Source organism: Megachile rotundata, chromosome 3, assembly GCF_050947335.1.
Source record: "Megachile rotundata isolate GNS110a chromosome 3, iyMegRotu1, whole genome shotgun sequence".
In the NCBI taxonomy this organism is placed as follows: Eukaryota; Metazoa; Arthropoda; class Insecta; order Hymenoptera; family Megachilidae; genus Megachile; species Megachile rotundata.
This window is the reverse complement of record NC_134985.1, coordinates 8582812-8597559: the sequence shown is the minus strand read 5'-3', so window position 1 is coordinate 8597559 and position 14748 is coordinate 8582812. Positions and strand designations below refer to the sequence as shown.

At 33.9% G+C, this 14748-nt stretch overlaps 1 protein-coding gene across 7 annotated transcripts in view; it reads right to left on the bottom strand.

Annotated features, from left to right (window-relative positions):
- p130CAS (Serine_rich_CAS and FAT-like_CAS_C domain-containing protein p130CAS) overlaps positions 1–14748 on the bottom strand; it is a 162369-nt gene that overhangs the window by 23747 nt on the left and 123874 nt on the right. The gene's annotated exons all lie outside the window — the stretch shown is intronic.

Genomic DNA, 14748 nt, shown 5'->3' with positions numbered 1-14748 from the left:
TCGTATACATCATTTTTGTCTACATTGTATAAATTATTTTTGCTTACCGCGTGTAAATAATTTTTACTTGTATCGTGTAGATAATCTTCACTTATATCGTGTAGATAATCTTCACTTATATCGTGCAGATCGTCTTCATTTATATCGTATAATTCATTTTTGTCTACACTGTCTAGATTATTTCCGTCTACCTCTTTTTCACTTATATCGTGTAGATCATTTTCACTTGTATCGTATACATGATTCTGCACTGATATCGTTCGTTTACATCGTGTAAATTATCGTTTATATCGATTAGATCATGTTCGCTTATATCGCTGATATTCGCTCGTATACAGATCATTTTCGCTTACATCGAAGCTTCACCCTATCCCGTTCAGAGCTCCTGCTCTCATCAGACTTCGCAAATATACCCACCACCAGTTAGTAAACATAAACCCCTCTTATTCCTCATGGACTTTTTTTCCAGTCCGTTTCGAGAAACATCCTATCGAGTCGCCATGGCAACCATCAGGCATGATCGGTGAATGAAATGGGGCCGAAATGATTTGCGGTCGGAGTTTGATCACGGTTTATCGATGACGAGTTCTTGCGCAGGGTTTGGTCGGGGGATGTTTCCGGCAAAGGGGTGTGGCACTCCGTTATTTCGAGGGTGGGCACGCCGTTCGCAAACGATAAGGATTGACCCATATTCCCATAGCTACTTTCCACAGGATATTAAATACCCAATGGGTGCCTCCTTGTTTTTCTTTTCGCATGAAGACGCTGATCGAACGGCGATCATAATAAAGTTATAGTAATCATAATAAAGTATGAAAAGTAATATAAGATATGGACTTATCTTCGTTGTAGAGGAAAGTCGTAAAGAGTCTGTTTTATTCCACGATAAAACGAGCATGCTTTAATTGGCTTTAAAATTAATTAAACAGAAATTAACCTTGCTTTCTTTAAATAATACGTACTAGTTTGGTAAGCATAGCTTTTTGTTGAAACATCTATTTAAAAATACTATTTGTATAAAAATGAAAAATTGTATAAAAATCTGTAGAAATGAAACTTTTAAAGGAATGACACCATAATAAGAATTTTGTGAACTACAATGAAAATTATATTATGAAAGAGATGTTAAAATATTGGAAACAATTATATATTTTTTATATTTTAAGATTATTAAGATAATAAAAAAATAAATATTGTGGTGTTGTTATAACTGAAAAAATGAAATCATAATCCTGCAGAGGAAATCAATAAATTGCAGCCTCCATTATAAAGCAATTCAAAAATGGCGAGTAGTCACGAACATAAAAATGAACTGTCAAATCATAGACATTTATGTTCTATGTTTTATGTGTGCATTGAGTATATGAGAACATAAACGATACTGGTAACTAGGCCAAGCTATATCTTCAAAACGGTTAGAGATAGGAAAAAGTTGTACAGGAAAAAGTTGAGCGGTATAAGACTTATCTTTCTACGACCCCAATTTTTTGTAAATGCAGGAGCTATTAAAAAAGATACAGATTTTAATGATCTTTTAATCATAACTATAATCGAAGTACATATTTCAATGTAAGTCAAAACACATCCCATTAATAAACAAATACAAAATACCATACTCGATTTCATACTGAACTGTAAATAATTTTCAGCAATCGATGGCGTGATTCAAAGAAAGAAATATACATATTTGTTCTTCGATGCATAAATGACCCTCAACGGTTTTCCCTTTTTAAGAATCGTATGTTTTTATACGGTGCTTTTAAACTTTGAACGAATTGTGAGTGGTTCTCGACTCGATAATTTCATCGAGTGGATACGCTGTTGGTATTAAACAACGTGGAAAATGTTTGATATTCTCGACAGAAATTTTAATTGGAAATTAATGAAAGTTTGGTTGCGTGTACTCTCGATAAATTTCGTATTAAATCCACGGTTCGATATTTAATTAACCATCTCATAATGCTGTTCATACGATTTTTCCGAATTTGCAAATAAATTCTTCGGAATTATATTTTAAATACATTTAATCCCGTCTGCCAGAATATTAACAGACCTATACATTTTGCAAACAAGTATGTTAAATATCACAAAGCCAACTCCAGTGCACTTGATGTTAACTGTTCGAACATTTTAAATTTCATTTTGAATGAAAAACATTTTAGGTACATTCAGAGTATATGATCTTCATATAAATTTTCGCAGTTATTTTAATAGTTGAAAAATTCACTTTGAAAGTAGTGTGCCATCTTAATACAATCTTTTACTGTTGATGTCAGAAATTGCGGATTTTTAAATGTCTGAAGACAATGGGGTTTTGACAATTTGGGATTTTGAAAATCTGGGGATTTCAGGGAGCTTGGGGATTTGACAATTCAAGATATTGAGAATCTGGGGATTTGAAGGAATTTGGGGATTTGACAATTCGAGATTTTGAGAATCTGGGGATTTGAGAATTTGGGGATTTGACCATCTGAGGATTTGAGAATTTGAGGATTTGAGCATCTGAGGATTTGAGAATTTGGGGATTTGAAAATTTAGGGATTTGAGCATCTGAGGATTTGAGAATCTGGGAATTTGAGAATTTGGGGATTTGAGAATCTGGGAATTTGAGAATTTGGGGATTTGAGAATTTGGGGATTTGAAAATTTGGGGATTTGAGCATCTGGGAATTTGAGAATTTGGGGATTTGAGCATCTGAGGATTTGAGAATTTGGGAATTTGAGAATTTGGGGATTTGAGCATCTGAGGATTTGAGAATCTGGGAATTTGAGAATTTGGGGATTTGAGAATCTGGGAATTTGAGAATTTGGGGATTTGAGAATTTGGGGATTTGAGAATTTGGGGATTTGAGCATCTGGGAATTTGAGAATTTGGGGATTTGAGCATCTGAGGATTTGAGAATTTGGGAATTTGAGAATTTGGGGATTTGAGCATCTGAGGATTTGAGAATCTGGGAATTTGAGAATTTGGGGATTTGAGAATCTGGGAATTTGAGAATTTGGGGATTTGAGCATCTGAGGATTTAAGAATTTGGGGATTTGAGCATCTGAGGATTTGAGAATCTGGGAATTTGAGAATTTGGGGATTTGAGAATTTGGGGATTTGAGAATTTGGGGATTTGAGCATCTGGGAATTTGAGAATTTGGGGATTTGAGCATCTGAGGATTTGAGAATCTGGGAATTTGAGAATTTGGGGATTTGAGAATCTGGGAATTTGAGAATTTGGGGATTTGAGAATTTGGGGATTTGAGAATTTGGGGATTTGAGCATCTGGGAATTTGAGAATTTGGGGATTTGAGCATCTGAGGATTTGAGAATTTGGGAATTTGAGAATTTGGGGATTTGAGCATCTGAGGATTTGAGAATCTGGGAATTTGAGAATTTGGGGATTTGAGAATCTGGGAATTTGAGAATTTGGGGATTTGAGCATCTGAGGATTTAAGAATTTGGGGATTTGAGCATCTGAGGATTTGAGAATCTGGGAATTTGAGAATTTGGGGATTTGAGAATTTGGGGATTTGAGAATTTGGGGATTTGAGCATCTGGGAATTTGAGAATTTGGGGATTTGAGCATCTGAGGATTTGAGAATTTGGGAATTTGAGAATTTGGGGATTTGAGCATCTGAGGATTTGAGAATCTGGGAATTTGAGAATTTGGGGATTTGAGAATCTGGGAATTTGAGAATTTGGGGATTTGAGCATCTGAGGATTTAAGAATTTGGGGATTTGAGCATCTGAGGATTTGAGAATCTGGGAATTTGAGAATTTGGGGATTTCAGCATTTAAGGATTTGAGAATTTGGGGATTTAAGAATCTGGGAATTTAAGATTTTTAAATGTCTGAAGGCAGTGGCTGATGTCCATTATTGGTAAGAAATATTCACTTAATAATTACCATTATCTTAACAGAAATTGTAAATTTAACTCTCTTAGATACATTGGTATCCTACATATTTTTAATTTGAAACGCAAACTTAAATATCTGAATTTAAACATAAACAGACTTAGTCCACCTTCAAAATAAAAGGACCCTCCGCTCCAAATCTCCCGCCATTGATTTTCCTATACAACGCGTTCTTCGGCCCCGTCACCTAATTTCGTTCGGAAAATTAGCCCTACTGTTGCTGCCTCCGGATGCAGTCGAAAATCAATGATAATCCTATTTAGTTCGCATTCGCTTTATTCGCACGCACCCCGGTAGAAAGCACTCAATTCACTGCGTCTCGAGACCCATTTTAGCCCTGTGTAATCAGATTGATCGAGGCTCTGACTCACCGTATGGAGCAGAGACATGATCAAATTTGCAATCGACCTTCGGTTGTACTTCTGTCGCGTTTTACATACAGTGAATCTATTACTATTCCGTATTCCCTACGAAGAATATGATTAATGGAAAAATTGTTTCCCTAGTTGATTTTTAGAGAGGAAAAAACCTTACTCGATAAGCCTTGCAATTTTTAAGAATTTTTGTAAATTCAAGAATTTTAATGGGTTTAGAATTTGGACGTCTAGAAATTTAACGACGTGGATCATAGTTAACCAATGATGGCAATATTGTGATGTTCATAATGTCAATGTAGGAATTCTTACTAATAACAAACATGAAGATAATCAAATACTGAAATGATTATTTTAATGAAATGTAGAAATATAAGAACTTCGAGTTAACCTACAATTCTTCCCAGTTTCACTACATTACCTCAAGAAGTGCAAGATTAACTTTTTACTTGAAGTTATTAACTTTGACTATTATTAACCTTGACTGTTATTAACCTTGCTCTCTTTCAAGAACCACAAAACATTCAATGGAGAAAATAAAAAGCTGAGAAAGTGAGCATCGACTATCTCATAATTATGTTGCACAAATATTTCTTTCCTAGTATAATTAAATGTCCATCAAGTTTTTGTTTCACAATAAATTGTTTCTCTACACAAACTTTTCCTTCCGCCACTTTCCACCGTTATTCCACAGTCATAATTAAAGGCAAAATGGAAATTTCACTGTGCTATGAATAAAGCATATGTTTTACGCATCTGAAGTGTAATCACCGTCACGCGTGTAACATGTCATAAATAGCAAATGATAATTACACTAGAAACGAGGATAACACGTGACAAAATATTTAATTTACAGTTGTTGAAATACGATCGTGTACGTTTCGTGGTAATATTAACCCTTGGCGGTCATATTGGGGTATCAAACGACCTCAGCCAATTTGGCTTTCATTTTAGCCGCTTTATGTTCTGAAAATCTGAACAAAATACCTTCTTTGAAATATCTATTTTTTCCCTTGAACTTTCATATCTCGAGTGATCAAATTCTCTTTATATTAAAATAAAAACAAAATAGTAAATTTTGAAATCCGTCATCTTTTTAATTTTTCACGTTTCTGAATTTTGTTGAATATGAAACAAAATTGTTTCATATTGTTTAAATTGAATGAAATCAGCTGTGAAATATGTTGGAACTTTCAAAGATTATTAGTAATTTTTTCGAGTTAAAATAATAATACTGATCAATGAATGAAATAATACTGATTTAATTATTTATCAGTACATGAGATAAGTAACTATCAATGTTTATACAAGGAAGCCGTTAAATAAGTCAACTTAAATAGGTTGAATAAGTATTCTAACAAATTATATAACAATGAGTTAGATTAAATTTAAACTGTCACCATGTGAATGGTCCTCGTCTAAAGTTTAATTAATAGAGTGATCATCCATTTGAAGTGCAGTTTCAGGACTCTGTAGAGATAACCTTGCGACAATTAAACGGATACTACTATATCTCACCTCCGATTCAATCCCCATTGTCTCACTGCATTGTACTTCACCTAATCGCCTCAGATTCAAGACTGAATTATCGATAACGACTAAACTGACATAAATTAATTGAACGCCGATCAATCACGAGTAACAAATATTATTACAACGTTTTATGAATTGGTGATTCAAACTTTGTGAAAATATTAAATCTTAAATTACGTATTAAAGGCCTGTACAAATTGTAATATTTATAAGCTACTAACATAACTACTCTAACATTATCAACACATATCTTGTATTTCCTTTGTTAGGGTCACAGTTTGTGGCTCATACATTGATCATATGCTTTTCTTCGTTATTTTCCCAAATATCTGTAATTCTTTTCAACTCAGATACTGTGGAGAGTTGCAAACTAGTCTTTTGAGTAGGCAGACATTTTCTGTGCCATTCAAATTTCACCTCTAGCGCTATCGATACTCCTAACGTAAACGCACGGCCCTTAATCGCTCATCACACAATTTATTATCACGATAGTAAATTGCTATGTATATATCGTTATCATCGTATTTAGTAATAATTTTGACCTAAGATTTTCCGTATGTGATATAATGTTATAGTCATGAAAGTGAAATTTTCGTACGTGGTCCTAATTCGATGGCCAGGGACACTACTTTTGTTTACAGTTTCAGTGGCTGTTGGATCTTGCTTAGACACCCTTGTGCAGCACTTCTGATCAATGAATTTCATGTTTTAGAAGATTGCTAATCCTATTTTTGTAGGACGTAGTGAAGCTTCTAGGACTCGATCTGTAGGTATTTGTTTGTCTGTGCACTACAAGTGTACAAATATAAAAGTGAAATTTTCGTACGTGGTCCTAATTGGATGGCCAAGGACTCTATGTGCAGGGATACGGAGATTCAAAATACTATATACAATTCTAAATCTCGTTGATCAACTCGATTATGCACCACTGCTTAGACCGCTTAGACTCGACCGTGTAATTTATGACCGTATTACATCGTTTCCAACAACTGTACCACTAGTTCTCGTGTGACACGCGTATACACTCCCAGTCAAAAGGATACTCTATAAAACATGATACATAAATGTGACAATGGAACTGTTATTAAATTAGACCGCATCCAAAGTGAAATTAAAGCACATTCTTCAATTTATTTACGTATACTATATTTCTTGACAGAAAATGTTAATATTAATTCAGTAAATTTTATCAATATTTTGTACTGTGCAGTTTACTTTGGTCGCTCGAGTTATTTCTATTAACATTCCTTACTGTAGAAGTGCTGCAATTCCAGCTGTTCTACAAGGAAATACAAGTTTAAAGATCGTCTTTTATTAGGAATGTACAGTGCCATTTCAGAGACGCAACAGTTTTAATTATACCACCAAGAAATACAATTTTAAGGAGCAACTCTTATTAAGAATGTACAATACTATTATACCATGCACTTTTGGGGTACATTCGCTGCTACAATTCCAGTTATAGTAGAAGATAATATAAGTTTAAAATGCATCTTTTAATAGGAATGTATAATATTATTTTAGGGGATGTTGCTATTATAGTTATACTACAAGAAAATATTATTTGAAAGGGTATCTCTTATTAAGGTGTGTAATCTTACTTTAAGGGATGCCACAATGGCTACTACAAAAGGAAATGCAAATTTCATTTATCTCAGATATCTCTTATTAAGAATTATTTTAGGAGTGCCACGATTACAATAACATTATAATACAAGTTTAAAAAGTATCTCTTATTAGAAATGTACAATATTATTTTAGAGGATGCTGCTATCACAGTGGTACTACAAAGAAATATGATTTAAAAAAATATCTCTTATGAAGAATGTACTATTTTTGGGGATGCCACAATTCCAGTCATACTATTAGGAAGTACAATTTTGAAAAACATCCCTTAATAGCAATATACAATACTACTTAAGAGATGTTTATAGTTAAACTACAAGAAGCTATTACAAGGATAATAGCACATTAAAAACACATTAGACACATTAAAAACTATTTCTACTTTTACTACAATGAAATTGTAGCCATTACTATAACAAGTATTACTACAATGAAATACGATTTAAATTGGTGTCTGTTACTAGAAGTGCATTTTGTCGTGGAGTATACAGTGCATGTACGCACACGCATACAGATCATAAATTCTGGTTGGGGTAGGACCGTGTCTCCTGAGCATTGCCCGTCATTTATCGGGGAGGATCAACTACATCGTTGGATTAGTAACTCCCTGGTGACGTATACAAGAGTCGACAACCACAGAAACACGAAAGACACCAGGCTTTTCAAGGTTTCATTGTACACACGTTCCCGACACACCAAGCAAATCGGGACTCGAGTACCACTTTATCCATTTGCATGTTCAATTTCGTTCTTTGATACTGCACTCGACGGAGGTGTTACGAGTATTGTTTCGACAAATATTGTGATTAGAGGGCAAGTTCTGAGTGGGACATTGAAATCAAGTTTTTGATGATTAAATTACAATTTTTCCCAAAGATATGATATGCTTTAATTTTGATAATTTACTTTTTCGAAAATTCACAAAATATGTAATTTCCAAATGTTTCCAATATCGTATTAGTGCAAAGAGGTGCACGGTGCCTAAATTTGGCGTTACCTTTTATTTACATGTAATGTACTTTTGTGGGATTTGTTAATACTCATAAAACGCGGTGAAGGCAAAAAAAGTGCGAATCAAAACATATGAAAACGATCATTCAATTGAAACTGTGAGCGAGTCAGTAGAGTGAGCCAAGGCGCTATGTAATCTACGATGACGTTCGCGAAAGCCACTTTAGTGGACCGTCGCACAGAAAGACAGTATCCGCGAAAACCACTATAGTGGCGCATTGTGCTTAAGAGATTAAGTGTCGAGGGTCACGTCCATCTTGATTAGTAGATTTATAAATTTGGACATTCGTCATCTTGGGAGATCGAAGAATCAAAAATTTGAAAATTTAAAAACTTAGTAACATGAAGATTCGAAGATCTGCAAGTTTAGAAATTTAGGGATTCAGAAATTGAAAAATCTAAGATTCGGTGATTTAAAAATTAAGAAATTTGAAGTTTAAAAATTTAAATCCTGGCGAAACGAAGTCACATTTTTCCACATTTTTGGAAACCATCTGTCCTTGTCTCTCTTAACACCATGAGATGAACGAAGTTTATCGGAGCTTATCAATTTTCCATCAGAGGCCTCAAAAATCCTCAACAATAACATTCGGAGCATTCTATCACCAGACCCTTAAGAAACAATAACAGAACACTCGATTTCCTTTAGAGTTTAAGAACTTTGAACGTCTTTGTGCCATCGTTTAAAGAGATAATACTTCACGATCCGTTTCATAGAATCGTTTAAACCGATAGATTGGAATTGGATTACAGTGGAGGAATTCAGAAAACAGTGGAAATAGGATCTGTAAGATGATGTGGTTTGGTTTATACCATTATTGTATGAAAATAATGATCATATATTTCAGGGAAACTGATATTCACGTAAGATATTGTAGTAAATGAGAAATTAGATTTTATAATGTTCAAATTTCCAAATTCCAAAATTCTCAAATTTCCAAATTCTCAATTCCCCATATTCTCAAATATCAAACTTCTCAAATTTCCCAATTCTCAAATTTCCAAATTCTCAAATTTCCAAACTCTCAAATTTCCAAACTCTCAAAATTCCAAATTCTCAAGTTTCCATATTCTCAAATCCCCAGATTTTCAATTCCCGATATTCTCAAATTTCTAACTTCTCAAATTTCCAAATTCTCAAAACCCCAACTTCTCAAATTTCCAAATTCTCAAATTTCCAAACTCTCAAATTTCCAAACTCTCAAATTTCCAAACTCTCAAAATTCCAAATTCTCAAGATTCCATATTCTCAAATCCCCAGATTCTCCATTCCCGATATTCTCAAATTTCTAACTTCTCAAATTTCTAACTTCTCAAATTTCCAAATTCTCAAATCTCCAACTTCTCAAATTTCCAAATTCTCAAATTCTCAAATCACCAAATTTCCAAATCCCTAAATTCTCAAATTCTCAAATCCCCAAAATCCTAAAACCCCAAATTTCTAAATTTTCTAATTTTCAGTTACCAAATCCCAACTTCCCTAAACATTTAAAAAAAAACAATTTTTAATCCTTGAGAAACACATCGACCAGGAGTTCCGTTCGTAGGACATTCATTACTGTCACAGGACTCATGAATTACTCCCCATCTTGAACTTCTACTCCAAGTAATTAGTTCCCCGAGCTACTCGTAAAGAATGTCAAGTTTAAACAAATATTCTTTTTAAACCAAGTTTAAAGCATCTTCTACATTTTTCGTGCTACTATCGTATACATTTTAATAAAAACATTTAAAACAAGTCATTTAAGAAAAACTATGAAAGCGAAAAAAAAATTGGTTCTGAAGGAAAATTGATTGATTAAACTGTGATTGTTAAACCAGAATTGGAATTTCAATGAAATTTAATTTACAAGGCAAATATTCTATCGATCAGACTATATAGGTCGTCAAATTCTTTCTCCAAGTCCAATATTCGAAAAATAATAGCTCTCAGCTGACTCGATGGATGTTCGTAGTGGAGAGAAGAAAAATCGATTAACACGTTGACTTCTATAGTGAAGAAGTTTAAAAAATAGTCAATTTTCAGATTTTTCGATATTATTACATTTGCAAATTTAATATGCTAAATTCTCAAATTTCCAAATTTCCCAACTCTCAAATTTCTAAACTCAAATTTCCACACACTCAAATTTTCCAAATTCTCAAATGTCCTAACTCAAATTTTCAAACTCTCAAACTTCCAAACTCCCCAATTTTTCAAACTCTCAAATCACACTCAAATTTTCCAAATTCTCAAATTTCCCAACTCTCAAATTTTCAATCTCTCAAATTTTCAAACTCTCAAACTTCTAAACACCCAAATTTTTCAAACTTTCAAATTTCCACACACTTAAATTTTCCAAATTCTCAAATTTCCCAACTCACAAATTTTAAAACTCTCAAACTTCCAAACTCTCAAATTTCCACACACTCAAATTTTCCAAATTCTCAAATTTCCCAACTCACAAATTTTCAAACTCTCAAACTTCCAAACTCCCAAATTTCCCAACTCTCAAATTTCCAACTTCTCAAGTTTCCATATTCTCAAATCCTCAAATTCTCAAATCCCCAAATTCTCAAATCCCCAAATTCCCTCGAATCCCTAAATTCTCAAATCTCCAAATTCCCAACATACCAACCACCATTACTGAAATTATAATTCACAACTTGCAATAATACAAATCTCACTAAAAATTACCCTATTTCTCAATGTACTTTCATAACGTACGACATAACAAAAAATGTACACGTCAAAAAATGTCAAAATAAACGGTTCTCGTCTATATTCCCTGAATACAATAACACAAAAAAAAGGAAAGAAAATGGCGCCTAAGACAAAGTTTACCCCCAGTCACAATCCAGTAAAACAACCGGTCGTTTTGATGAATTAAAGCAACACGCGATTCCACTATTACGTTCTTTCGCGGCATGAATCGAATAGTACTATAGTAGTGGGCTCGTAGTAGGGTGGTGGGTGGTGGTCAGGGTACGGGGTGGGTTTCGACGTGAAAAAGGGGGTGGACGTTTGCCCTGGCACAAGTACGGTGGGAGAGCGTCGGTCGATATCAGCGTCGCGGCGCTAACTGTGAAAGCCCGTATTACCCCATGGATGCGCGAGAGGGAGAGGGGGAGGAAAAATGAGGGTGGATGAAGGGAGAGGAAAGATGGAATCGGAGGAACACCGGAAGAGCGACGAGGAAAAGGTAAACGGAGAAAGCGGGGAGAAGAAGAAGAGGAACACAGAGAGGACGTAGAGAGAGAGGCAGAGGGAGAATACGAAGGAAGAAGAGGGAAATAGGGTAAGAGAAACAGAGGAGATAGGAAGACGGTCTCCATGGAAACGTGAAAGGAGGCACCCTACCTCGAACACCATCAGGACCTTCGGGCTGTCTCAGGGAGTGATAAGGATTTTTCTATTTCACCCTGTTAAGCGTAAGGGTTACTGTCGATAGCGTGCTGAATTTGACAATGCATCTGAACATCTACAACTATAAATTTTCAGCATTTTTCACGTTTTAAACGTCTGTTCAAATTGTAATATTTATTAGCTACTAACATTACTGTAACATTATTAACACGTATCTTGTATTTCCTTTGCTAGAGTCACAACTTGCTCATACATTGATCATATGCTTTTCTTCGTTATTTTCCCAAATATCTGTAATTCTTTTCAACTCAGATACTGTGGAGAGTTGTAAACTAGTCTTTTGAGTAGGCAGACATTTTCTGTGCCATTCAAATTTCACCTCTAGCGCTATCGATACTCCTAACGTAAACGCACGGCCCTTAATCGCTCATCACACAATTTATTATCACGATAGTAAATTGCTATGTATATATCGTTATCATCGTATTTAGTAATAATTTTGACCTAAGATTTTCTGTATGTGATATAATGTTATAGTCATGAAAGTGAAATTTTCGTACATGGTCCTAATTCGATGGCCAGGGACTGTACTTTTGTTTACAGTTTCAGTGGCTGATGGATCTTGCTTAGACACCCTTGTGCAGCACTTCTGATCAGTGAATTTCATGTTTTAGAAGATTGCTAATTCTATTTTTGTAGGACGTAGTGATGCTTCTGGGACTCGATCTGCATTTGTTTGTTTGTATGTACATTACAGACAATTTTAGAATTTTCAACTAGAAATTTTGAGGACGAATTAGTCACCCTAAGTTTGACCACTTAGCACTTTAAACACTGTTATTTTTTATTATTTTCACAACTGAATCATTTATAGTTGTAGATATTCAGATGTATTGTCAAATTCGCAATTAAATAATTGTGAAAATTGTAACAAAATTTATTATAAAATTTTATTAAAAATTGTAAAAATTTACATTATAAGAATTTACTTTTTGGGCTCTACTGAATGTGGCTCTACTTGAAAAAACAACACATTTATTCAAGAAATTACACTTTTAGATTCAAACTTAAACAAACGTGGTAGCACTAAAAAGACCTTTCAAGAACTTCTGACAAAAGACTTAAAAACGTAGGTCTTCTTAAGTATGTCTATCCGTTAAAACACGGTTTTCTCCTCGTTGCTCACTTTACTAATTTAGCTCTCGTGAAATGTAAATCAGCTGGGATTTTCTTCACTTGACGACAAAGGAATTACGAACAGTTTCGAGCATTAATTCCGGTGGTAAAAACTTGTTTTAAGATACGACGCGGATAAGGTTTAGTGAAACAAGAAAATTTAGTAAGGTCTTCCTAAAAAACCTTGGAGATTGAAGATTTGCAATGTTGGAACTTTACATCAGTTCTCCATTTTTATACCACAAATTGCTAAAATGTCTGTCTCCAAATTGAAAAATCTTCAAATCCCAAAGTTTTCAAATCATAAAAATCCTAAATCACAAAGATTGCGAATCTCAAACCCTAAAATTCGCGAATTCCAAAGTTCCCAAATCGTCACTTCCAAAAAGTGCGTAAAAATAAATGAATGAAAAATCTTTTCTCAGTCAGTTATTATATTCCTCCAAAGGAAACCAGCGCTGCTCTTGAATGTACAAAAGGAATAAATATCACTGCTTTTGTAAAGCTGTTGAACTTGAGAACTCACTGAAAAAGCTTTAAAATTTAACTTCTTCGCCAAGTACGCTTTTACGGTATTTAGGTATTTATTTTTTTTCTTTCTCCGTTGAACTCATTCACATTTTTATTCAATTTCATCTAAAGCTCCAAGGTAAACATTTGGTTCGCCATTTTTGTGAATATTAAATTTTCACCAGAACTTGTAATGTATTGTTACTAAATTGTTAAGTTCATATCCAATCACAATTTATCAAAATACCGTTTATTTACAAAACTAAAAGAAACCCAATTGATTCGAATAAATTATACAAAAGAAAATTCCTAAATCCCGATTTAAAATTCCTATAAAATTCATTCAATCTTTAATCTCTGTGAAAATTATTTTGCATTTGAAAGTAGGGGCTTTTACAAGCAGTCATACTGTGCAAAGCATTTCAATCATTTCACAAGTCTCGTTAAATATTTCAACTCTTTGCGAGCGATTCTTTGCATCGTTACACGCCCATTTCTGCACTGTCTCGCCTATGTGAAAAATTTTCCATCCCCACATGTAATCATTTTCCCCGGCGATCGATAGAAAGGAAGCGTGGTTCATTATAAACAGGGAACTCCATATTTTCATGGTGCGGTATACGTATTTATCAACTGTCAGCCAAACCACACGAATATTTGTGGATAATTAAAATTCATTTTGAAAATGATTTTCTATAAAATTAAAAATATATGTTTCACACTCTTTAAGTATATCTGAAAGAGTTCAAACAATTTCTATTAAAATAATAGCAATTTAAAATTCTATTATTTTTGTATTTAAATTTAAATTCTATTCAGTTGTATTTAAAATTCATATAATTCCTATAAATTAATATGTTACTACAATTAACAAGCGACTCAATTTATATAAATGTTTAAGTTAGGCTATAAGTTGTCATAGGGTTGAATTTGTAAGTTATAGTAAGGTGAGTGATGTGTTATTTATCAACGGTCACAACTCATTACGAGTTCCGCCCGATTTCCTCTCTCAACGGAAAACACGGGTCATTGCCTTCAAATTGTCACGTGTTGGTGTGAGCTCGTGCCAAGAATCAGGAAATTGGAATCGGGAAAAATTAGGGTAGAGAAAGTGACTCTGACTGATATAGTTCATCTGTTCTAATCGTGGGAAAAAGATTCGAGCAATAAAAAGTGGCTGAGCTACCATATTTTCTAAGATAAGACATTTAATTATTTTGGTACCTTTTAGCACATGTAAGGTACATTTTTAGTTGGTATAAGTAATAA